Below are 27,179 nucleotides of genomic sequence, written 5' to 3' on the forward strand. Positions count from 1 at the left end.
CGCTCCAGCCTCAGAAACTATGCAGTTAAGACTTCAAATAAGCTTTACACTTTCTCATCACACAGAGACTGGACAAAAATAATATGGCTAGCTCTCCCAGGACTTGATCATTGCCCCAATTTTCTGAGTCCCCTAAAGATGCCGTTGCCCCTGGACAACAGGAAGCAGTCTAGAGAACAAGTCACCCACATTCCCAAGAGGAGGGATGGATGGGTTTTGGCCATTCAGTGAGCTATGGATGTTTGTCATTGTTTTAGGGGTTTGGTTGCAAGCTGTTACTGGTCATGTTCAGAGAAAAAGCTGAGCGAAGGGGATTAAATTTAGGAATATCTTTCTGAAGAAAAAAGGGGGGTATAGTATAAGAATAGTAAGATAAAAAGGTAGATTATTAAATCTACTTTTAAAGTAACTACTAGTTTCAAATATGTATTTTTGTATATTAATACAATTTTAAAGGTATTTGTTATACTGTATATGTTTCTAATCTTGTACCTATACAGCTCATTTAAAAATACAATGTAACTTTCTAGTCCTTGAAAGTTATTATTACAAACTATTTAGGATAATTAAAAAATACAGGTTAGCCAGGTGGTGGTGGCACACAACTTTAATCCCAGTACTTGGGAGGCAGAGGCAGGTGGACCTCTGTGAGTTCGAGGTCAGCCTGGTCTACAAGAGCTAGTTCCAGGACAGGCTCCAAAGCTACAGAGAAACCCTGTCTCAAAAAACAAAAGAAAACAAAACAAAAATACAGGTTAGTAGTTAGTCATCTAACAATCAAATTTATATTCATGTTAGGTATGCTTTCAAGGTTAAACAGATAAATTTTAGATAGATAGGTGATCTCCAAAACTTCAGAGGCCTACAAAAAAATGGCACTTAAGCTGTTTTTAATAAAATAAGGCTTTTCATGACAGTGAGACACATCTGCTCCTAGCAGCACTAATCTATTTCAAAAAAGGATGATGGGCATTAAAAAAAACTTCATATGGAATTTGCTTTTTTATGTTCAAAGTTAGCCACTGGGCAAGAAACTGTCCTTGTCTCAACTACTGACAGTATGGTGTTCAAATTGGACAAGCGGGACATAAAAGGTGACTGCTGAACTTTTCCAAGACAAGGTAGGAGAGTCCTTCAAACTTCCTGTTATACTAAAATTTCTGCCAGATATTCTAGGCTTGTAGGCTGAAGATGGATGTCCCAACACTGGAGAGGAATCTTGAGTGACTGTCCAGACAGCCAGATGTTTCTGTCATTTCTTATAGTTTTGGAAGTTACTTGCTCTGCATTTCCTGTTTACTCAGATAATATTATTTCCTTCTTGAATCTTTGATGGGGTTGAAAATTAGATAGTTATAGTTATACTTTTTCCTTATTACCAAATTCAGAAAAGAAATTCACAAAAAAGCTTAATTTGTTTATCTAAGAATATACTTTAAGGTCTAAAAAAGTATTTTTAGGGCGGTGATACAACTTATGACAGAAAGTGGCTTAGGTATAAAGCCATGATCTCATCAAGATAAGATAAATAATGGAGTAATTTCTCCAAATTTTATATACAGTGTTCTTCCTGCATGTATGCCAAGCCAGAGGGGGGTACCAGATCTTATTACAGAGGGTTGTGAGCCACCATGTGGTTGCTGCGAATTGAACTCAGGACCTTTGAAAGAGCAGCTAGTGCACTTAACTGCTGAGCCATCTCTCCAGCCTAATTTCTCCAAATTTACTAAATACAAATAGGCTAGACATTGTAAATGTAATTCTTACTTTATAATTGCTCTTATTTTATATAGTTTTATTGTATTAGAGTTAAAACTTTTTATTTAAGACAAAAAGGGGTAAGTACAGTGGGATATCTGTACATTGTGTGAAAATGTATTGCTGTGACTGGTGTAATAAAGAGCTAAACACTCAATAGCTAGGCAGAACTTTGGGCTGAGAGGACTCTGGGGTAAAACGGCGGGGGGGGTAATTCATCAGCAAGACACAGGGAAGCAAGTCATGCAATATGGAGATGAGGTAGTCAGCCATGTGGCAGAACATGGATTAAAAAATAGGAGTTAATTTAAGTTATAAGAGCTAGTTGGAAACAAGCCTAAGCTAAAGGCTAAGCTTTCATAATTAATATTAAGTCCCTGTGTCATTATTGGGGAGCTGGTGGTGCCATAAAGGAAAGTCCAACCACATTTAAAAAAGCTTGCTACAATAAACCCCAAACATATATACTCAACAGACTATGATTGACCAAACTGTCAAATCAGTATAGATCTTTGTCAACCACAAACAACATAAATATGCCTGAGAAGAAAAAAAAAAAGTAAAGCTTTATATATACTCTTATCCTATTCCCCTCTCATCAATATGACAGGTAAATATGTTGGTGGCCCCTCATCACCACCTGGACTCAAAGATTCTCTACAACTATCCTCATTCTTTCTGCCTGTGAAAGGCTCTCTTCAATGACAGTTGCCAACAATTCCTTACTGTCCCCCATCTCTTCCCCGGGAGTCTACCACTGAGCTCTTCTATGCCCATCAATCATGGGTCTGTAATCTCAGCACACACAAAATAAATAAATAAATAAAGGAAGGAAGGAAGAGGAAGAGAAGACGGCTATCAAAGTGAAAAAAAAAAAAGAAGTCATAGTGGCATTTCACCTGTATTTTAATAAATAAAGTTTGCCTGAAGAGCAGACAGTAAAACAGCCCCACTGGTCAGTCTTACAGACCAGGCAGTGGTAACACACACCTTTAATCCCAGCAGCCACAATAGTTTGCCAAGGAAACCAGCTGGTGCATGCCTTTAATCCCAGGCCTTAGAAACGGGAGGAGACAGCTCTCAGTCACAGTCTCATTCTAAGATTCCTGAAGGCAGGATCACCATTTCCGAACTGAGGTCGAGGTTTCAGATCTTCAAGTTGAACCCCAATACCTGTCCCTGAGTTTTTTATTAATTGTGCTTCAAAAAGGCATGAAATCCTCTTGAACGTTACGGCTGAGACAGACATCAGATGGAATGTCTGACTATCAAATGGTACCAAAAGGACAGAGAACTGTCTAGACCAGACCAGTCCTGCCCAATCTGTAACCCACAGTAACTTGAGAAATAATACATCACTGTTATTTTAAAGTCATATATTTGAGAACATTCTCTACAGAGTAAAAAGATAAACTAAACACTACCTACCTCACATCCAATGCTAACAAATAACAAGGGCTTTCTGCAGAAACTTTCTACTCAAACTCTAAAAAGAAATTTTCCTAAAAATATGAAAATATGTTGAAGTAACCAGAGTTAGCACAAATTTAATTCTTCCATCAGATAATAGTGCCTTATTAAGATTCATTTTTGGTTCAAGTGTGGTAGCATGTTTGCGATCCTGACACCTTAGAGGTTGTGGCATGAGAATGCCTATGAGTTTGATGTGGAATAGAGTACAAGGCCTGCCTGAGATTAAAGAGGCGTAGGGAGGGAGAAAGAGAGAGAGAACTTTAACCAAGTGTGGAGGCCTTTAATTCCAGCACTCAGAAGGCAGATGCCAGCCTGGTCTACAGAGTGCATTTTGGGACAATCAGGGCTACACAGAGAAACCCTGTCTTGAAAAACAAAATAAAAAATAAAAAAAAAGAACCTGGCACAAGGCCAGCTCTGCTGGAGTACATCTTTAATTCCAGCACTTGGGAAAGAGAGTCACATGGGTAGATCAGATCTCTGCAAATTTGTCAAGGCTACTCTGGTCAACATATGGAGTTCTAGGACTAGAAAATGAGACCATGTCTCAAAAAAAAAAAAAAAAAAAAGCAAGCCTACTGTTGGGCTACAGTAGCAGCTCAGGGTAGAGTGGTTTCCTCGCATGTGCACATCCCAGAGCTCCATCCAAGGAGGTTGGGAAGGATGGACTTGGCACAAACCAAGTAATGTGGCCCAGACCTATAACTTCAGAACTTGGTTGTCTGAGACAGAAGAATTCTAAATTTAAGGCTATCTTGAGCTATAAAACTCCATTAGTCTCCAAAAGGGTAGGAGGGATAAAAGCTGCAGGTGCGTCTGTCTGTCATGCCCAGAGCGAGGCTAGATCCTCAGCATTGCTAAGGGAGGAAAGAAGGAAAAGGAAGGGGAGAGGATGAAGAGACAACAGTAGGGGGGAGGGAAAGGGCATGGAGAAGAAGAAAGGAAAGGGAAAAGAGGAGCATCCAGTAAAAAGGCTGCTAACCAAACCCAAGAGACAAAGAAAGCACAACCTCTTTTTGTTATCTTACCCAGCCCTCAGCCAATGTGTTTCATATGTGCGTTTACTCAGGGTTATATTATAAGTGCTCTAACCTTGGACAAGTTCTCTGGAGACACAAATGACACTGCCATTTGACTCGGGCTGTGCTTACTAGAGCTTCTCACCGTGATGGCTCCTAATTCTGAAACACAGAAAAGCTTGTGCTCAAAACTGGAAATAGAATGCCGTAAGATCCAAATTGGAGAGTGACGATTTTCCTTACTCCCACTTACCTCAGAAAAATGAAGAAGAAGGAAAAAAGGAAAAAAAAAAAAACCTGGAATTTTATCTAAAAGTATTCTGGGGAAATAATGTTGAGAACAGAACTCCCAAAAACTGAAGGCAGAGCAAGGGCAGATAAAGCCACTGAATTGAGAAGAAACTGAAGCTCAATTTTCTGGAAGCTAGAAGCTATCAAAAAGTAAAATAAAGGGACTGGAGAGATGGCTCAGCAGTTCAGAGCACTGATTGCTCTTCCCGAGGCCCTTGGTTCAATTCCTAGTATCCACATGGCAGCTTGCAACTATCTATAACTTCATTTCCAGGGAACTGACACCCATGCCAAAACACCAATGCATGTGAAATTAAAAGAAAGCTGGGCAATGGTGGTGCATGCCTTTAATTCCAACACTTGGGAGGCAGAGGCAGGCGGATCTCTGTACTTAAAACACAGCAAGAATGCTTCTAACCGCAGGGCGGTGGTGGTGCACACCTTTAATCCCAGCATTCTGTGAGTTCAAGGCCAGCCTGGTATATGAGCAAGTTCCCAGACAGAGAAACCCAGTTTCAAAAAAATCAAAAATAAATAAGTAAATAGAAAAAGAAAAAAAACAATAAGTCTATCCTTAATGTACAACCTCCAATTCTTAGAAACCTCTGGAGCTAAAGCAATAGCATTGTGAAAAGCTTTGATAACATTAACCCAGGAATCTTTAGCATCTAGAACAGATGGGGTTACTAAACAGGCAAGTAAGAAAAGCAAAGCCTGGAAGAAGTTAAGAAATTCATCTAGGTTCATTATATGAGTCAAGAGCCAGAACAAGATTTGAATTCAGCCTTAGCCTTCAGACAGTATCAGTGGCAGACTTCCAAATCTTGGCTCAGTGGACACTGAGTTCAATGTTCTTCAGTCTTAGAGTCAGTCCAGGTCAGGTTCTTGGCTACACAGAATAGAGGGAAAAAAATTTTTTTTCCCTTAAGGCTTCAGGAAAAGAAGTCAAAATATAAAGTTTCTTAGGCTAAAAGAATCAAACGCTCCTCTACCTTGCCAATCAATTTCTCAGCCAGGCAAAATAAGGCACTAAGAACCTAGTCATTTTTAGCTCTGACTAGAAGCAAAATTCTTCTTGCCCAACATTCCAAATTAAGAATATTTGGGGCAGACAAGATGGTTCATTGGGTGAAGGCACTTGCTGTCAAGCCTGATGACCTGAGTTTGACCCTCAAAACCACATGGTAGAAGAAGAGAACTGACTCCCACAAGCTGTCCTCTGACTTCTTTCTGCCCATGCATATATACACATGAACCCAAAATAAAAAAATAAATATAACAAAAGAATACTCAAGGAGAGGGAAGTTTACAAAAGCCAGTAGCCAGTAACTATTTACTAAACACAGACTATGTGCTCAGCACAGTTCTAGGCAACAAAGATACAACAGGAAGAAAAACATTATAACAACTGATAGAACTAAGTATTAACACTTTCAAGTACATTTTAGGAAGAAAATATATGGAAAACGCAGGGGGGGGAATGTCACTCATAGCCTTTCAATATAGGGTAGCTGGAGGAGGCCTCTGCGATGACAACTGAATTTAGATGGACATCTTGAAGTAAAAGAATAAAAAGGTAGATGAAAGAATAAATATAGGGGCTGGAGAGATGGCTCAGTGGTTTTAAGAGCATTGCCTGCTCTTCCAAAGGTCCTGAGTTCAATTCCCAGCAACCACATGGTGGCTCACAACCATCTGTAATGAGGTATGGTGCCCTCTTCTGGCCTGCAGGCATACACACAGATAGAATACTGTATACATAATAAAAAATAAATATTAAAAAAAAAGAATGAATATATACCAAAGAAGAAAAAGCAAGCACCAACTATCCTTGACAGTTGAACTTTTCACGTGTGAGGGACAATGTGAATGTGATTAGAGCACCACTGACGACAGAGAGAAATACACGAGTGGGTACTAAAATACCATTCCAAGATTTGGATTTTATTAAGTGTAATAACTTACTATTAGAGGATTTTAGCCAAAGAAATAACATGATAATGGAAATTGGGACAAGGACAGATACAATGTAAGACATGATAAACAGATAAATTCAGAAAATGTTCAGAAGAGACAGCTGGGGAGCTGAGCATGATGGCAAACACCTGGGATCTAGCACCCATGAGGAGGGAGTGGTAGATCAGGAGCTCAAGACCAGTCTAGGCAATATAAGATACTGTCTCAAAAAAGCAAAACAAAGGACTGAAAAAATGGTTAGTGAAGAGCAAATGCTGCAGACGTGAGTTTAGTCCCCAGTAACCCAGCTGCAGAGGACCTGCAGTCTCGGGCTTCCACAGACACCCGCACTGACAGGCACGTACGCACACACCCACACACACAATTAAAAGTAATAAAATGAAAATAACTAAAAAAAATTAAGAGTGAGTCCTAGAGCCAGGAGAAGGTGGCGCATGCCTTTAATCCTAGCACTCGGGAGGCAGAGGCAGGAAGATCTCTGAGTTCCAGGCCAGCCTGGTCAGGAATACACAAAGAAACCAGCCCTGTCTGGGAAAAAAAAAAATCACCAAAAAAAGGAGGGGGGGTGGAGGAAAAAGAAAAAAAAGTGCAGTGATGGGTACTAATAGCCTCAGGTGGCTTGAGGGAGGAAGATTTTTAAAAGGTGATCCCGACGTTTGTGGTTTGAGTCCCAAGAGCATAGTGAAGCTATTTACTGATGAATCTCAGCCTTACGGGTGGGTGGCGTGCAATACTAAAGAAGAAATAATAGTTTAGGAAGATTCCTATTTTCCTAAAAATGTGAGCCTGATTAATCCAGAAGAGACTTTTACATAACACTAAATTTAAAAGAGCCATAAAGAAAGCATCCTGGGTAGGGAATACAGTTCTGTGGTAGTCGTGACAGAGTGCTTGTCAGTATGTGCTAGGTCTGAGGTCCAATATCCAATACCACAAACCAATTTTTTTTTTTTTAGAATAAAAAGCTATTTTAAAACAAAAACTAAAGCATTCTTACTTCAGAAATAGGGTCAATATGAGTCTGGGATGTTAGTTCAGTCCCAAGCCACAAAAGCATGGCCAAAGGTCTATGCTCAGAATTTATGTAAAAAAGTAAGGCATGGGGGCACCTGCTTATAATACTGGTGCTGGGAAAGGGGAGACAGCTGGATCCCTGGGAGCTGCTGAACACCTGCCTAGGTTAATCAGCAAGGTCAAGCCAGTGAGAGACCCTGTCTTTAAAAAAGCATGGTAGCTGAACAATACTTAAGGCAGATTTCTAGCCTCCATATGGACATGCACACATGTATGTATATGTATACACATACATTCACACAAAATAATAATATGAAAACATTCTACATATACTAGCAGAAAAATCCCACTATCTATCTAATTTTCTGCCAATTGATAAAATTATGGGATATAACACATTTAAACCATTACCATACATGAGGTACTACTCAGGGCTTTTCAAATGCATTCATTTTTCAAAATAGTATTAATATAGTTACTATTGAACCAGAGGAGGTGATGCACGCCTTTAATCCCAGCACTAAAGAGGCAGGCAGAGGCAGGCAAAACTCTTTGAGTTTGAGGTCAGCCTGGTCTACAAAGCTAGTTCCAGTCCAGAAACCCTGCCTCAAAAAAACAAACACAAAAAGATAATTATTATTATTATTATTTTCAGTTCATAGAGAAGAAAACTGAGCCTTAGACAGACATGGTGGAATACACTTCTAATCCCTGCACCCAGAAAGGTAGGGACAAGAAGAGGAAGAGAGAGACAGACAGAGAGACAGAGAGGAAAGAAAAAATATAGGACTGCCAGGCAGTGGTGGCGCACGCCTTTAATCCCAGCACTCCGGAGGCAGAGGCAGGCGGGTCTTTGTGAGTTCGAGGCCAGCCTGGTCTACAAGCGGTAGTTCCAGGACAGGCTCCAAAGCTACAGAGAAACCCCATCTTGAAAAACCAAAAAAGAAAAAAAAAGAAAAAGAAAAAGTGTAGGACTTAGAGAAGTTAAGAAAACAAAATAATAATCAAAACATTAAACATATAGAGTAAAGAAAGAATATTAAGAGCTGCAAAGGAAAAAGACCAAGTAACATATAAAGATAGACCTAACAAAATTATACCTGACTTCTCATTGGAAACAATGAAAGCTAGAAGGTCATGGTCAAGCGTTACACAACACTAAGAGACCAGAGATGGCAGCCCAGAATACTATACCCAGCAAAATTGACGATCACCATAGAAGGACAAAACAAGATATTCCATGACAATTCTAGATTTCACCAATACCTAGCCACAAACCCAGCCCTACAAAAAATACTAGAAGGAAAACACCAACCCAAGAAAGATGGCTAGCTACACCAACAAAAACACAATTGATGACCTCATTATGGCAAATCCTGAAGACGAAAAAAAATGCACAAATTAACATCATCAATGATGAAAATTAAATTAACAAGAGATAGCAACCACTGGTCATTAATATCCCTTAATGTAAATGGACTCAACTCACCTATAAAAAGGCACAGGCTAACAGACTGGATATGAAAACAGAATCCATCCCTCTTCTGCATACAACAAACGCATCTCAACATCAAAGACAGACATCATCTCAGAGTTAAAGGTTGGGAAAAAATATACCAATCAAATGGATCCAAGAAACAAGAAGGTGTAGCAATCCTAATATCTAACAAAATAGACTTCAAGCTAAAATCAGTCAAAAGAGACAAAAAAGGACATTTCATTATAGTCACAGGAAAAATTCATCAAGAGGAAATTTCAATATTGAACATCTATGCCCCAAATACAAGGGCACCCTCATATGTCAAAGAAACACTTCTAAAGTTTAAATCATACATTAAACCCACTCACTAATAGTGGGAGACTTCAACACTCTCACCACTGGAAATGACAATCAGACAAAAAATGAGCAGAGAAATAAGAGAACTAACAGATGTTATGACCCAAATGGAGTTAACAGACATCTATAGAATATTCCACCCAAACAGAAAAGAATATACCTTCTTCTCAGCACCTCATGGAACCTTCTCAAAAATTGATCACATACTCGGTAACAAAACAAACCTTAACAAATACAAAAAAAAATATTGGAATAACCCAATGTACCTTATCAGATCACCATGCTTTAAAACTAGAAGTCAACAGCAATACTAATTCCAGAAAACACACAAACACATGGAAATTAAACAATGCTCACCTGAATCATCAATGAAATAAAGAGGGAAATTAAAGACTTCCTAAAATTCAATGAAAATGACCACACAACATACCCAATGGGACATAATGAAAGCAGTGTTAAGAGGCAAGTTCATAGCACTAAATGCCTACATAAAGAAGCAGGAAAAAATCCCACACTAGTGTATTAACAGAACATTTGAAAATTTTAGAACAAAAAGAAGTAAACTCACCTAAGAGAACTAGATGGCAGGAAATAATCTAATTGAGAGCTGAAATCAACAAAATAGAAACAAAGAAAACAAAACAAAGAATCAATGAGGCAAAGAGCTGGTTCTTTGAGAAAATCAACAAAATAGACAAACCTTTATCCAAACTAACCAAAAGGCAGAGAGAGAATATCCAAATTAACAAAATCAGAAATGAAAAGGGGGACATAACAACAGACATGGAGGAAATGCAGAGAATCATCAGGTCATATTTTGAAAACGTGTACTCCACAAAATTGGAAAACTTAAAGGAAATAGACAACTTTCTGGATAAATATCAATTACCAAAATTAAATCAAGACCAGATAAGCAAATGAAACAGACCTATCACTGCTGAAGAAATAAAAACAGTCATCAAAAGTCTCCCAAATAAAAAAAAAGCCCAGGACTAGACGGTTTCAGCTCAGAATTATACAAGACTTCCGATGAAGAACTAATACCAATACTCCTAAAATTATTCCACACAATAGAAACAGAGGAAACATTGACAAACTCTTTTAATGAGGCTACAATTACCCTGATACCCAAACCACAGAAAGACAATGCTAAGAAAGAGAATTACAGACCAATTTCACTCATGAACATTGATGTAAAAATACTAAGTAAAATACTGGTAAATCGATTCCAAGAGCACATCAGAACCATCATCCACCATGACCAAGTCTGCTTCATCCCACAGATGCAGGGATGGTTCATCATACAAAAATCTGTCAACGCAATCCACCATATAAACAAGCTGAAAAATAAAAAGCACATGATCATCTCATTAGATGCCAAAAAAGCATTTGACAAAATACAACATTCCTTCATGATAAAGGTCTTGAAGAGCGTAGGGATACAAGGAACATACCTAAACATAATAAAGGCAATATTCAGCAAGAAAAGAGCCAACATCAAACTAAATGGAGAGAAACTCCCAGTGATTCAACTGAAATCAGGAACAAGACAAGGTTGTCCACTCTTTCCATATCTATTCAATATGGTTCTTGGGGTCCTAGCTAGAGCAATAAGACACCAAAGGGAGATCAAGGGGATACAAATTAAAAAAGAAGAAGTCTAACTCTCACTGTTTGCTGATTTGCCGATGATATGATGGTTGACATAAGTGATCCAAAAAATTCTACCAAGGAACTTCTACAACTCATAAACACTTTCAGCAACACAAGATTAACTCAAAAAAACAGTAGCCCTCCTGTACACAGATGATAAAAAGGGCTGGGGAAGAAATCAGAGAGTCAATACCCTTCATAATAGCCACAAATAGCATAAAATATCTAGGAGTAACTCTAACCAAACAAGTGGAAGACTTGTATGACAAGAACTTTAAATCTTTGAAGAAAGAAATTGAAGGAGTGAAATTGAATAAAGAAATTCCAGAAAGTGGAAAGACCTCTCATGCTCTTGGGTAGGCAGAATTAATATAGTAAAAATGGCAATCTTACCGAAAGCAATCTACAGATTCAATGCAATGCCCATCAAAATCCCAAAAAAAATCTTCAAAGACCTCAAAAGAATGGCACTCAACTTCATTTGGAAAAGCAAAAAACCCAGGATAGCCAAAACAATCCTGTACAGTAAAAGAACTTCTGGAGGGATCACAATCCCTGACTTCAAACTCTACTACAGAGCTACAGTACTGAAAACAGTCTGGTATTGGCAAAAGAACAGACAGGAGGACCAATGGAACCGAACAGAAGACCCGGATATCAATCCACACATCTTCGAACACCTGATCTTTGATAAAGAAGGAAAAAATATCAAGTGGAAAAAAGAAAGCACATTTAACAAGTGGTGCTGGCATAGCTGGATATCAACATGTAGAAAAATCAAAATAGAGACATATCTATCACCATGCACAAAACTCAAGTCCAAATGGATCAAAGACCTCAACATAAAGCCAGCCACACTGAACCTCATAGAAGTGGGAAGTACACTTGAACACATTGGCACAGGAAACCACTTCCTAAATAGAACCCCAGCAGCATAGACACTGAGAGAAACAATTAATAAATGGGACCTCCTGAAACTGAAAAGCTTCTGTAAACAAGAAAAAACGACAGCCTACAGAATGGGAAAAGATCTTCACTAACCCCACATCAGACAGAGGTCTGATCTCCAAAATATACAAAGAACTCAAGAAATTGGACACCAAAAGATCACATAATTCAATTAAAAAAAAAAACAAACAGATTACACACCTAAACAGAGAACTCTCAACAGAGGAATCTAAAATGGCTGAAAGACACCTAAGGAAATGTTCAACAACCTTAGTCATCAGAGAAATGCAAATCAAAACACCTCTGAGATTCCATCCTACACCTATAAGAATGGCCAAGGTCAAAAACACTGATGACAACTTATGCTGGAGAGGTTGTGGGGAAAAGGGACCACCCCTGCATTGCTGGTGGGAATGCAAGCTGTTACAACCCCTTTGAATGTTAGTGTGGTGATTTCTCAAAAAATTAGGAAACAACCTTCCTGAAGACCCAGTAATACCACTTTTGGGTATATATCCAAAGGATGCTCAATCGTGCCACAAGGACATGTGCTCAACTACGTTCATAGCAGCTTTGTTTGTCATAGCCAGAACCTGGAAACAACCTAAATGTCCCTCGACCACAATGGAGTACTACACAGCAGAAAAAAATAACAACATCTTGAATTTTGCAGGAAAATGGATAGAGCTATAAAGCATTATTTTGAGTGAGGTAACCCAGACACAGAAAGACAATTATCACATGTACTCACTCATAGATGGTTTTTAAACATAAAGCAAAGAAAGCCAGCCTACAAACCACAATCCCAGAGAACTTATGAGGACACTAAGAGAGACTTACATAGTTCTAATCTACATGGGAAGTAGAAAATATAAAAAGACAAGATCTCCTGAGTAAATTGGGAGCATAGGGACCTTGGGGGAGGGTTGAAGGGGGAAGGGAAGAGGCAGAGAGGGGAGCAGAGAAAAATGTAGAGCTCAATAAATATTAATAAGAGGCTGGGGAGATGGCTCAGTGGTTAAGAGCACTGACTGTTCTTCCAAAGGACCCAGGTTCAATTCCCAGCACCCACATAGCAGCTCACAATTGTCTGAAGATCCAGTTGCAGGGGATCTGACACCTTCACACCAATGAACATAAAAGAAAGTTAAATAAACCATAAAAATATTTTAAAAAATAAATAAATATCAATAAAATAAAATAAGGGAAAAAAAAAGGAAGTACTAGGATTTCTCAGGATGTTCTCACTGGGGAAAATACCACACAGGACAGATGGATGGATATCAGTCTTCCGCCACTGCCCCACTAATGTATTTATTTATTTTTGTTTGTTTGTTTTTGTTTGAGGCAAAGTTCTATTTACTATGTTACTAATAATACTGTCATTCTGGAACATCTGGCAATGGAAGTTCTTGAGCACAACTGGTCAAATCAGTGGTCGTGGTAGTGCACACCTCTAATCCCAGCACTTGGGAAGCAGAAGCAGGAGAATCTTTCTGAGTTCAAGGCCAATCTGGTCTACAGAACTAGCTCCAGGAGAGCTAACAGAACAGGAAACCTTGTCTCAAAAAACAAAAACAAAATAAAACAAAAAAATTATTGTGTGTGACGAGGGCACTCAGACAATCACCCACTGTTACATGTGTTCAGCTGTGAAACACAAACTAAGCTCTTTTAACTCTTTATATGGGGTTCCTTTGCACTGCCCTCTTTAAATACCATAGTGAATAATAACAAAAATAAAAATACCTTGTTTTTTACAACTATAGGTAAACATACAAAATGATTTCAAAACAGTCCAACTTTTTAAAGTAATATTTGTTCATTGTAACAAATTTTTTAAAATACACTATTTTTCTAAAATCAGAACACAAGGGGCTGGAGAGATGGCTCAGTGGTTAAGAGCATTGCCTGCTCTTCCAAAGGTCCTGAGTTCAATTCCCAGCAACCATATGGTGGCTCACAAGCATCTGTAATGAGGTCTAGTGCCCTCTTCTGGCCTGCAGGCATACATGCATAAAGAATATTGTATACATAATAAATAAATATTTAAAAAAATCAGAACACAATATGCATTCATATAAAGTTTTGGGATTTATTGTAACAAAATGTGATTATATATCATTTATTACCCTGCAACCTATCTTTTTCATTTTTTAATAATTAAATCATAAAAAGGAAAAAAAGCACCAAGCAAGATGACAGGTACAGGACACTTACTGCCTACAGCAAAGCTGGCAGATATTAACCATGCAAAAGTCGGACAGCTGAGTGAGCCATTCTGACAATGAAGGACAGAACACAGCCAGTCTATAAGTAGCATTTTCAAGAGTTCTGAAAATGCAAGGTCTTCAAGAAGAGCCCTCAATGCCTCCTTCAAAAAATTAGCCTGACGCTGTGGGATAATCCTTCTGTGAATTTGTATTACTCTCATTGATTAATAATAAAGCTGATTGGCCTATAGCAAGGCAGGATAAAGTTAGGCAGGACAATCAAACTGAGGACTCAGATGAGGAAGGGCGAGTCAGAGAGATGCCAGCCAGCTGACAGGGAAGCAAGATGCTAGAGGACAGGTAAAGCCACGACACTACATGGCAATACATACATTGAGAGAAATGGGTCGATTTAAATGTAAGAGCTAGTTAGTAATAAGCCTGAGCTACTAGCCGAGAATTTATATTCATATCCAGTCTCTGAGTCGGTTATTTGGGATCAGGCAGTAGGGACAGGAAATGTCCGTTTACAGCCTGTTGACCCAAAATGGGGAAAAATACACATTATTTTTAGCAGGAGAAAATTGCAAGGGTCTGTTGTGGTGGTATATATCTATAATTCTAGCACTCAGGAACAAATGAGGGAGGATTACTGCAAGATCAAGATCAACTTGGGATATAATACAGAGTTCCAGACCACAGGGTCAACTATGCAGTGTGACCCTGTCACAAAAATAACAACATACTGAAGAGATGCCTCGGGATTGTTCTTCCAAAGGACCTGGGTTTGACTCCCAGCACCCATGTGGCAGCTTACAACAGTTTGTAACTAACTCCAAGAGATCTGATGCCCTCTTCTGTCCTCTCTGAGCATAACACACATGTGATGCACAGACATGCACGCAGGAAAAATGTCCATCATATCAAATAATAAAAACTAAAAAAAAACAGGCTGGAGGGATGGCTCAGTGGTTAAGAGCACTGACTGCTTTTCCAGAGGACCTGGGTTCAACTCCCAGCACCCACATGGTTGCTCACACCTGTCTGTAACTCCAGTTTCAGGGGAACCTGACACCCTCACACAGACATACACACAGGCAAAATACCAATAAACATAAAATAAATATAATAAATTATTTTTTTAAAAATCCACCATAGTGGGCATGGTGTCTCACACCTCTAAACACTCAGAAGACCGAGGTGAGTTCACAACTAGACTAGTCTGCATAGTGAGTTTCAGGACAGCCAAGGCTACAAAGTAAAACCCTGCCATAAATAAATAAACAAACAAACAAACAAACAAGCAGGCAAGCAATAAAGAAAGAAATGTGTTGGACATAGTGGTACATGCCTTCAATCTCAGCACTTTTTATTCCCAGCACCAGCACTTTTTATTCCCAGACAGAAGTCGGGGATCTCTTTTGAGTTCCAGGTCAGCCTGCTCTACATCAAAAGTTCCAAGCTAGCTAGGGTTACACAGTGAGGCCGTCTTAATAATTTAAAAAAAAAAAATTGGTGCTCTCCATCTCTGTAAATCTACTCCCAAGACATTTCTGATTTACAGACTCAATGTGAATCACTCGCCTATGATCAAACAGCCAATTAATGTTCAAGTTGAAGTTCAAAGCTGCAAAATCAATTTTTTTCCATTCTCAGGCCGTTGTTACCATTTGATCACATGTCAACAGAAAAGATGTTAGTAAATATTGTTCAGCACAACCCTATGTAAGGGTGTGTGCATATATATAGGCTTATAGAGAGGCAGATATATGCTGACTTTGACTGAACTTACTTTCATTTATCATATTTTTGGAGGACTGCATCACTACATAGGAAACACTACTGCAGGTGACAGGAAACAAAGAATTGAAAACAAAGAGTCTTCAGTCTAAAGACTGAAGTGTACACAGCTATGTACACTGAATCTTTTAACTGCCATAGTGAACAATAGCAACTTCCTTTAAGGAAGTACAAAGTGCTGTGGTTTGAAGACTCCTGCTGCTCTCCCAAAGTAAAAAGACAATCTATCACATTACCTTCCTTCTAACTGGCCCGGTTTCAATTCTATAAGGCTACACATTTTTCTCCTTGATCCCCAAAGTCCTATTTGAAACACTGAACTTGACAAGTTCAATTAGATGAACAAGCCTGCAGGCTCATGTCAGCAGAAAGCTCCTTCTCCAAAACAATGCTGACATTCTGGGACATCTGACAATAGAAATTCCTGAGTACAACTATTCAAATCATGGATGTTTAAGAGTTGTGTGTGACTTGGGCACTCACAAAATCACCCACAGTTACATGTGCTCAGCTGTGAAACACAAACTACGCTCTTTTAACTCTTTATATCAGGTTCCTTTGCACTGCTGCTTCAAGTTCAATAATAACAAGCAGCATGGCATTCAAGCTTGCTCGTTTCGTCAACAGTAAGTGTTCTCATGAATAAATAATCATAGCGACTTTGGGCTTCTTTTCTTCTGTTTTTGTTTCTTTTTTATTTTGTCACAGTCGTTTATTTTGTAATGCTAGGGATTAAAACCAGATGTGTGTGTAGACAAGCATTCTACCACTGAACTACCTCTCCTGGGAACACAGCAGTTTAAAGACTAGTTTCATCAAAAACACGCTAAACATTTACTACAGGTTACATATGGAAGGTAAAAGACTGGTTTTATTTTATATTTATTTATTTTGGTTTCACTTTGAGGCAAGGTTTCTCTGTGTAGCCTTGGATGCCCTGGAACTTGCTCAGTAGACCAAGCTGGCCTCAAAATCACAGAAATCCACCTTCTTCTGCCTTCCAAGTGTTGGGATCAAAGGCGTGCACCACCATCACCCAGATTATTTATTTATTTATTTATTTATTTATTTATTTATTTATTTATTTATGGCAGGGTTTTATTTCCTATTTAAGCCAGGTTATATTAGGTTAGAACTTATATTACTATTACTTCAGCTTTAATACTGAGATTTCAGGTAGATGCCACTGCCCAACTTACACTGCCTAGTCTAGATATAGCAGAAGTACGAAGAAGCTTTTAAGCATCTGGAAGGAAAATATTAATAATCTTAAAAACTGTCATTAAGTGCCAGGTGTGGTGAAACACATCTTTAATCCCAGCAGTCAGGAGGCAGAAGCAGGTGGATCTCTGTGATCTGGTCTATCTGGCCTACAAAGTAAGCTCCAGGCCATCCGAAGCTACAGTCTCTCTCTCTCTCTGTCACACACACACACACACACACACACACACACACACACACACACACGGCTGAAAAGATAACTCAGATTCTATAGAGACCTGACAACCTGAGCTTGATCCCCAGAACAAAGAGTGGAAGGAGAGAACCCACAAGTTGTTCTCTCACCTTCATACATGCACCATGGACAGATCATACACACACACACACACACACACACACAATACAGAAATGTAAAAGGCACTAGTATGCAAAAGAAAATAACCTCTGCACTTTCCATCTCTGTGGCTGTTCACACTGAACTGGGGAGTACATAAAAATACATAACAGAGCCAGTGAGATGGCTCAGCTGCTAAAGTTCTCTGCCACCAAGCCTGACGACCTGAGTTTGATCCCTGAAACTAACATGGTGGAAGGAGAGATGTGACCCCAGAAAGTTGGCCTCAGATCTTGATTTGTATGCTGTGAATTGTGAGCCCTGACCTATATTTATGACATACATAAATAAATGTAACTAACATTCAAAATAAATGAGTATAAGATGAAGTAAATAAGTAAAATTGCCATTAGAACATCACCAGCATTTTTCTAACAGCTGTTATCTTGGGGTGAGGTGAGTGCTCTAACTTAGGAGCCTTCTATATTATTTCAGATCTCTACAACTACTCTTGAAAGGTGGATACTGTTGGGCCAGGCAGTAGTGATCCAGCACTTGGGAGAAGGCAGGCAGAGTTGAGTTCAAGGTCAGCCTGGTCTACAGAGTGAGTTCCAGAATAGTTGGGATAACACAGAAAAAAAACACCATCTTGAAGGCTGGGCTGGGCGGTGGTGGCACAAGCCTTTAATCCCAGCACTCAGGCAGAGGCAAGGCAGCTCTCTGTGAGTTCAAGGCCAGCCTGGTTCCAGGACAGGCTCCAAAGCAACACAGAGAAACCCTGTCTCAAAAAGCAAACAAACAAACAAACAAAAACAAACCAACAAAAAATACCATCTTGAAATACACACAGAAAGAAAGAAAGGAAGGAAGGAAGGAAGGAAGGAAGGAAGGAAGGAAGGAAGGAAGGAAGGAAGAAAGAAAAGTGGATATTGTCATCCACTGTCCATCTGTGCCCTCTGTATTTAGAATACTCAGGAGTTAGACTAGAAGTTCACGCTCTTTTGCTACAAGAGTTTATTCCCTGAGGACAGACCTATGGCTATGGCTTCAAGTTACCTCAAACTTGAACATAATCCAGACATCTTCAATTTTTAGGGTGAAATTTAGCCTAATAATTGTGTTATTTCACAATCTTTTCGATATTTAGGTAAGCCCTTTATCCAAATGAAGCTATACACAGAACAGATGAAATAGCTTGAGAAAACCGAAGCTCTTCCTAGTTCTTGGATGTACCAGAAATGGTCTGAAAAGCACCAGCACGAGGCAGAAGCTTTGCTTCTCATTTGTAGTTCCACCATTAACAAGCTGTGGTCTGAGATTGTTTTGTTTTGAATTTTTTTTTTTTTTTTGGTTTTTCGAGACAGAGTTTCTCTGTGTAGTGGTCTCTTGTGTAGATCAGGCTGGCCTTGAACTCACAGAGATCTGCCTACCTCTGCCTCCTGAGTGCTGGGATTAAAGGTGTACACCACCACTGCCTGACTATCATATTCTTTACAATAGAGTTACTACCATTTTATAGATTTGTGCCAGTACTACATGGAAGAAAAATATATAAGGTCTACACAACGTGGCACATACTGATAATTCCAGAACTCTGAAGGGTGACACAGGAAGATCACAAACTAGAGGCAATCCTGGGCTTTAACTGAAGATCCTTTCTCAAAATAACTTTGGTCTATTACTAATAATGTATTCCCATTTCTACACATACAGGTATAGGCCCACATAACTTTTTTCCAAACAGTCTCATATAGCCCAGGTTGGCTTTAAACCCCTGATCCGCCTGACTCCATCTCCAGAGTGCTAGGATTATAGGGATATGCCACCTGACTGGTTTATACAATGGTTGGGGATCAAACCCAGGGCTTCATGCAAACTAGAGAATCACTGTATCAACTGAGCTACACTGCCAGGCCCTCAACTAATTTGTGTGTAGATAATGGGTGCATGGGCCTATTCATACATGTGCACATGTGCATGCAGGTAACAGAGGTGAACTCTAGGTATCTTCTTCTATTGTGCTCTACCTTGTTTTTTTTTTTTTTTCCAGACAGTGTCTCACTGAAGACAGAACTGTACAATTAAACTGGTGGGGTGGCCAGTAAGCTTCAAAGTCCATGTGTCTCTGCCCCTCCAAGATGGGGTTTACAGACACAGAGCTGCACCTCCCTTCACATGAGTGCAAGAAACCCAAACTCAGGTCATCATGCTTCCACAGCAGACACTTTATACCAACTGAGCCACCTCACCAACCCCTCAAGCAATGTTTACAAGAGTATCTCTATCCCAAGTAAACTATAGTGGTATATTATTTATGTTTCAATAAATGAAAGCTTGCCTGACGATCATAGGACAAAGCAGCCAACCACTAGAGAGACCTTTACCTCTATCAAATCTTCAGACCGACAGGGCAAGATCCTGTCTTCATGAATCAGACTCTGCATTCCACTGAGTTCCTGTCTCTTCCCCTTGATCTTCCTCTCTCAGTCCAGCCAATATTGCTCCCTAGTGCTGGGATTAAATGTGTGTGACTCCCAAACCCTGGGATTAAAGATGTGAACTACCACTACCTGGATTGATTTTGTGTAGCCCAGGGTAGCCTTGAGTTCACAGAGACCCACCTGCCTGTCCTGGGATTAAAGGTGTGTGCCACCACTCCCGGGCCTGTATGGCTGACTAGTGTGACTTCTTTGTCCTCTGATCTTCAGGCAAGCTTTCACTTATTGAAAAACAAATAATATACTACTATAGTAAACAGGAGGAATAAGCTTATTATCTCATCACTTGATCGAAAAAACTTCCTAATAACACGTTGTATGGAAGATGTTGGTGGTGGATTGGATCTCTGCTCTTTAGGAAGAAAAATAATTCATATATAGCAGAAAAATAGTCTCCTCTGATAAGGAAAAGCTAGCAAGGTAGTTCAACGAGCAAGGCACCTGCCACCAAGCCTGATAACCTGTGCTCCAAGCCCAGAATCAACCCCAGAATCCATACGGTAGAACTGACCTCTGAAAGTTGTTCTCCAACCTCCGCAAGTTCACCATGGCATTCATGCGTAGCCCCCAGCCTACATTAATAAATGTAAAAAGAAAAAAATTTAAGACAAGGACGAATGAATGTTCATGGTTCATCAAGGATACTGGAGATTCAGATCACCAATACTGTATTTCACTGGGCTTGACCAATTGACTTATCACTCTCCTTTATTTTCCTTTCTTTCTTCTTTTTTTTTGAAAATACAGAGTCTCACATAGACCAGGCTAGCCTCAACACACCATGAAGACAAGGCTGGCTTTTAATTCCTGATTCTCCTGCCTCCATCTCCAAACAGTTTGTATTACAGACATGCTCAACCACACCTGGCTCAAGTCACCTACTCTCAGGTGTGTGTGTGTGTGTGTGTGTGAATGGGGGTGAGTAGGGCACACGTGCATGTGGAGGCCAATGTCTTCCTAACAGCTCATCATTTTGGCTTTTTAAAGATTTTTTTATTTGTATGAATGTTTTACATACATACATACATATGCAAAACATGTATGCCTGATGCCCAAGGAGATCAGAAGAAGGCATCAGATCCTGGCACTGTAGATACAGATGGCTGTGAGCTGAATGTAAGTGCTGGGAACCAAACTCAGGGCCTCTGCAAGAGCAGTGAGTACTCTTAAGTGGTGTGGGAGAATTGTCTGTATTCTGTCAATCATGTATTTTAATAAAACTCTGATTGGCCAGGCAGGAAGTATAGGTGGGTCAACCAGACAGGAAGTGGAGGCAGGGCAATGAGAATAGGAGAAGGCTAGGGAGGAGGAAATTTCCTCAGCCATTCCTGCGCAGATCACCGAAGAGGCAGCATGTAACTTGCCCAGCTGAGAAAGGTACGGAGCCATGTGGCTAATGTAGATAAGGATAATGGGGTAACATAAGTTATAAGAGCTAATAAGTAGCCTGACCTAATGGGCCAATCAGTTTATAATCTTATGGAGTCCTGTGTGTAATTTCCTTTGGGGTTGCGGGCTGTGGGGTACCGGGCGGGACAGAAGCTCCAACAAGCTGGCCCCTCATACTACACTTAAGGACTAAGCTATTGCTCTAGGACCTCTTCATTTTAGTTTTTGTGAGACAAGGTCTCTCACAGAACCTGTGCTGCCCCAACTTGGCCTCACTGGCAGACCAGGAAGCTTCAGGGACCCTCGGGTCTCCACCCCAGAACTGATATTACAGGTACAGGCCACTGCATCTATGAGGGTTGAGATTCTGAACTTCGGTCCTCGTGCACGTGCAGCAATTCACCAACAGATCCATCTCCACAGCCCTAATTCATGTACTCTCTATTGATTATTTCGAGAGAAAAATGAAAATGTATTTATTAAGCTGGGCAGTAGTAGTACACATCTTTAAACTCAATACTAAGCAGGCAAAGGCAGGCAAATCTCTGTAAATTCAAAGTCAGCCTGGTCTACACTGCAAATTACAAGACAGTCAAGGCCTCACAGAGAAACTGTCTCAAGAAAAAAAAGCTGAAGAATACATACTCATTAAAGATGCCAACCTGTGGTGGTGCATGCCTTTAATCTAAGCACTCAGAGGCAGAAGGGAGGCCAGCCTGGTCTACAGAGTGAGTTCCATGACAGCCAGGACTATACAGAGAAACCCTGTCTCAAAAAAAAAATTATTTGATTAATATTAATAAAATTAAAATTAAAAAAATAGTAAAGATACTATTTTGGTTAACTATCAAGTAGTTCTGCCCTGAGGTTACTAGTGATCCATCATCATCTCCCTCATTTCTAAACAATCTGTACCTACATCATCCAAAAAAGGTGGTTATTAAATCTTCAGGGATATTTCACAATCACTCTTGGTAATTGTCCAGTATCCTGTTGTCATTAAGTTGTAACATGTAATCCATATCCCTTTTGTCACCAATTAAAATACATTCCCTCTTGTCCTGTTCTCTGTGGAAAGAGAACATCTGCTTAATACCACTTGAACGATACCCCTTCAAGAGATTATAAAACAGAGGAAGTCCATTTCACACAGCTTCATGTAAACACAATATGGCTTTATATGGGTCACCTTAGACAAAGAACATGATTAAGAATCTTAAATTCTTAATTCTGTCACTTACTGACTCTAAGGATGACAGGAAGTTAAAATCACACAGATGCTGAACTTCAATTATCCCATCAGTAAAATGCTAATAGTTAAAACCAGATTGCTTGCCAAACCTACTTCCTCAAAAAGCAATATATGCAAGAGAATTTGGTTGTTATGGGATGCATAACAGGAAGATTCAAAGCCATCTTCTATACAAAGAATCCAAGGCCAGCCTGGGCTACATAAGACACTATCTAAAGTTTTGAAACAATTTAGAGAAACTGACTTCAAGTCCCAATTTTGGCCCACTAACAACTCTCAAATCCATACATTCTATGGAAGCTACAGATGTTCATTTTGATCTCTGATTTAAGAAGAATCACTTTGGGATCCAGCAATACCACTCTTCAGAATATACGCAAGAGTGTATACTTGCTACTACAAAAGCATTTGTTCAACTATGTTCATAGCAGCATTATTTGTAATAGCCAGAACCTGGAAACAACCTAGATGCCCCTCAATGGAAGAATGGATAAAGAAAGTGTGGGACATCTACACATTAGAATACTACTCAGCGGTAAAAAACAATGACATCTTGAATTTTGCATGCAAATGGATGGAAATAGAAAACACTATCCTGAGTAAGATAACCCAGACCCAAAAATATAAATATGGTATGTACTCACTCATTAGTGGATTCTAGCCATAAACAAAGGACACTGAGCCTAAAGTTCGTGATCCTAGAAAAGCTAAGTAATAAGGTGAACCCAAAGGAAAACATATATAGATCCTCCTGGAAATTGGAAGCAGACAAGATCCCAGGCAAAAGTTGGGAACATGCGGATGGGGGTGGGGGGGGAAGGCGAGAGGGGGAGAAAGAAGGGAGAAGGGAAGGGTTGGGGAGAGTTTGGGGGAGTGGGATGGTTGAGATGGAGGAAGGACAGATATGGGAGCAGGAAAGAAGATATCTTAATTAAGGGAGCCATTCTAGGGTTGACAAGAGGCTTGGAAAATTTTATTATAAAAATTTTAAAAAAATCATTTTGGGCTGGAAAGATGGCTTAGCAGTTAAGAATATTGTCTACTCTTCCAGAGGACCTGGGTTCAATTCCCAACACCCAAATGACAGCTCAGAACCATCCAACACCTTCTTCTGCCAATTGTGGGTACTAGGCACAAATGTAGTACACAGATGTATATACAGATAAGACACCCATAACACATAAAATAAAAATATTTCTTTAAAAAAGAATCATCTTGTATTTTAAGACAAGATCTCCTTTTGTTGCCTAAGTTGACCTCCAACTTATAGCAATCCTACCTCCATCTCCCAAATCCTAGATTACAGGCTTAAGCAACCATGCCAGGCTTGGGAAGAAACGTTTTGTTTTTGAGACAGTGCTTGCTATGTTGCCCTAGCATATCTGGTACTTGCTATAGCACCGGCCAGCATTAAATTCATGGCAATCCTCCTGCCTTAGTCTCCCAAGTATTGGGATTATAGGTGTAAGACTTTAAGACAATTCTGAAGCCACTTCTGACAATTCTGAACCCTATCAGCCTCCGTGTCTTAGTGCTTCCCCTTCTCCCCTGGGAACCAAGGACCTAACAGCTGCACATGCACGTATGTTCTCCAGAAATTGAGGCAAGATAACCTTTAAGATGTTGACTCAGTTCCTGAACAATTACCCATACACGTATGTTTTGATTCAGTCCCCTGGGAAATGGGGTCAAAATGACCTCTTACCACATCTGATCTGGCAACAGCTCTCCAGTCAATTATTGGTAATAGCCCGTTCGAATAAGCCAATCATAATGGTCAAAGAACAACCTCCCTTGCTTCTGTGGCCTTCTCCTTTAAAAGTAGCCTGTACCAGCTACTTGAGGTCTCTCAGATTCCTGAATGCTGAGGGACCCTGTCATGACAGAATTAATAAAATCCTCATGCTTTTGCATCGGCTGTGGTGTGTGAGGTGGTCTCTGGGGGCAATTCCTCAGTGTTTGGACCCTAGGGTCCAACATAGGCATGCACCATTACATTCAGCAAGAATCTTTAACAAGAAAACATGACTAATCCATTGCCGTAAGACTCCTTCTAGGGATAGACCTGAATAACTGAGAGTATTTCATACACATGCATATTCACAGCATTACTGTTTCCACAAAAGTAAGTAACAGTGAAAAAGTTCAACTGTTCATAAAGAGGTAAATAGATCAGTCATGATAAGTAATATTATTATTCAGCCATTAAAAGGAATAAAAGTACTGACATGGTACTCCTGTGGCTAACATTATGCTAAGTAAAGGACACCAAACAGAAAGGTTACATGTTACATACTATTTACATGAAAGATCCAGAATAAGCCAGAATGATAGTGCACACCCGTAACCTCTGCACTTGGGAGGTAGGGGCAAAAGAGTCAGAAATTTCGAGTCATCCTTAGCTCTGTATCACCTTGAAACCAGCATAGGCTCTCTATCTCAAAAAGAATTAAAAGAAAGACGGGTGGTGACAGGGCACACCTATAGTCCTAACACTCAGGAGGCAGAAGTAGATGGGTCTCTGTAAATTCAGGGCCAGCCTGGTCTACAAAGTGAGTTCCAGGACAGCAAGGACTAAACAGAGAAACTCTGTCTTCAAAAAGAAAGAAAGGAAGGAAGAAAAGAAGGAAGGAAGGAAGGAAGGAAGGAAGGAAGGAAGGAAGGAAGGAAGGAAGGAAGGAACTAAAAGAAGGAGGAGGAGAAGTGGGTCAATGGTGTCCCACAACTTTAATCCCAGCAGTTAGAAGTCAGAGGCAGGCAGATCTCTGAGTTCAAAGCCAGCCTGGTCTACAGAGCGATTTCTAGTACAGCTCTACAAAGAGAAACACTGTCTCAAAAACTCAAGCCCACCCCCGAAAAAAAGACAAACCTAGTGATGTGTACCTAGTGTACCCCTAATCTCAGAATTTAGAGGGTAAGCAGGACTAAAGCAAATTTGAGGCCAGTCATGGCTACATATCAAGACCTTGCCTCAAAAAAAGAGAGATGGGTGATGGTGGCAGTGCACGCCTTTATTCTCAGCACTAGGGAGGCAGAGACAGGAGGATCTCTGTGAGTTCAAGACCACAGACTGGTCTACAGAGTAAGTTCCAGGACTCCAAAGCTACACAGAAACTCTTTTTCAAAAAACAAAAGAAAAAAAATTAAGTCAGTAAGTAAAAAAGAATGTTAGAACTAGAAGCCAGGCACCATGGCAAAACAAAGCCTGTAGTCTTAGCACTCAGGAGGCAGGACAATCTCAGGCTCGAGATACAGTGAAACTCAAAAGAGATACAGAGACAGAGAGAAAGAAATGAGAAAGAAGGGAAACAAAAGCAGTAAGGAAAAAATAAAGATAAAGAATGAACTTGAAGGCTCAAGTCATATTGGGCAGGAAGATGAAAAAAGAAAGGTCAAAGAGAGCACAGGTTTAAAGTACACAGAGTAGAAAAACCTTTACACTCCAAGGCCAATGTTTAAAGATCATAAGGATCATTTCTCAAACCATGACAAAAGTTCCGCCTACCCTACCCCCTTTCTCTTTTACAACCTCCTAGTAAGCTATCAAAGACAAAAAAAAAAAAAAACAAAAAACAAAAAAAAAACACAGCTTTCTGCAGGGAAACTGGCTACAATGAAAACGTGAGGGCATTTCCACTTCTTCCCTCCCTATTCCTTTAACCTACTTCTACCCAGCTCCTAACCCTGCAATCCTCCACCCTTGTTTTTGCAATAAGCATCAATGATCTGGGTTGCCAAATCCAACAAAATACAGCTGACCATGTGTGTCTTGAAATGGGCTGTTCTCTGCTTCTACAGTGACAGCCTCTTAGGTTTCCTTATCCTTAGGACTCAGTCCTGAGCTCCCCTCACCCTACTCTATTCTTTTTCCTAGGTGAGCTCATCCATTTCCTGGGTTATAAATATCCTCCAAATACCAATTCCATCCAGACTTACCTCCAGCACCACATTCTGAGTCAGTCCAAAGACTGTTTACTCAAAGTCTCCATGTGTGCTTCACTAGCATCTCATGTTTGGTGTGACTAAAACAAACGTCTTCATTCCACTTCTCAATTCAACAAAAACTGTTCTTCCTACTGTTTCCATTTGAAAAGTGGCACCTCCATCCACCCAGATGTTCACTATAGAAACCCGGGCTCATATTTGACACCTCCCTCCTCCCACACATCCAGTCCATCATTAGGTCTTGTTTGTACTGATTCTAAAATACATGCTGAATCTATATATTTACTGCCTACAGCCTAATCTAAACTATCATTAGCTTTTGCCTGGGCTACTAAATTGCTCCCCAACTATGCTTCCCCCATTTCTTTCCTTCCAAACCCATTCCTCACATGGAAGAAAGCATAATGTTTTAAAAGCATATATTAGGTCATGACATTCATTCAAAAGCAGGTCATGGTAGTGTATACAAGTGTATAAAGACAAAGACAAAAAACCCACTTGACTGAGTCTAGTTTTGACAAACCTAGACAACATACTGCAAGACCCCACGTCAAAAA

At 39.8% G+C, this 27,179-nt stretch overlaps 1 protein-coding gene across 12 annotated transcripts in view; it reads right to left on the reverse strand.

Moving 5' to 3' along the window:
* The window catches only part of Ambra1 (autophagy and beclin 1 regulator 1), a 199,516-nt gene that overhangs the window by 163,090 nt on the left and 9,247 nt on the right, over positions 1-27,179 (reverse strand). For 9 of the 12 annotated variants that reach the window (XM_048428451.3, XM_048428450.3, XM_085696569.2 and 6 more), the window contains one exon: positions 20,548-20,608. The exons of the other annotated variants lie outside the window; for them this stretch is intronic. The gene's annotated coding sequence lies outside the window, so the exon portion shown is untranslated. The remainder of the gene's footprint in view (positions 1-20,547; positions 20,609-27,179) is intronic. 12 annotated transcript variants of the gene reach the window in all.

Source organism: Myodes glareolus, chromosome 10, assembly GCF_982192425.1.
Source record: "Myodes glareolus chromosome 10, mMyoGla1.1, whole genome shotgun sequence".
NCBI lineage: Eukaryota > Metazoa > Chordata > Mammalia > Rodentia > Cricetidae > Myodes > Myodes glareolus.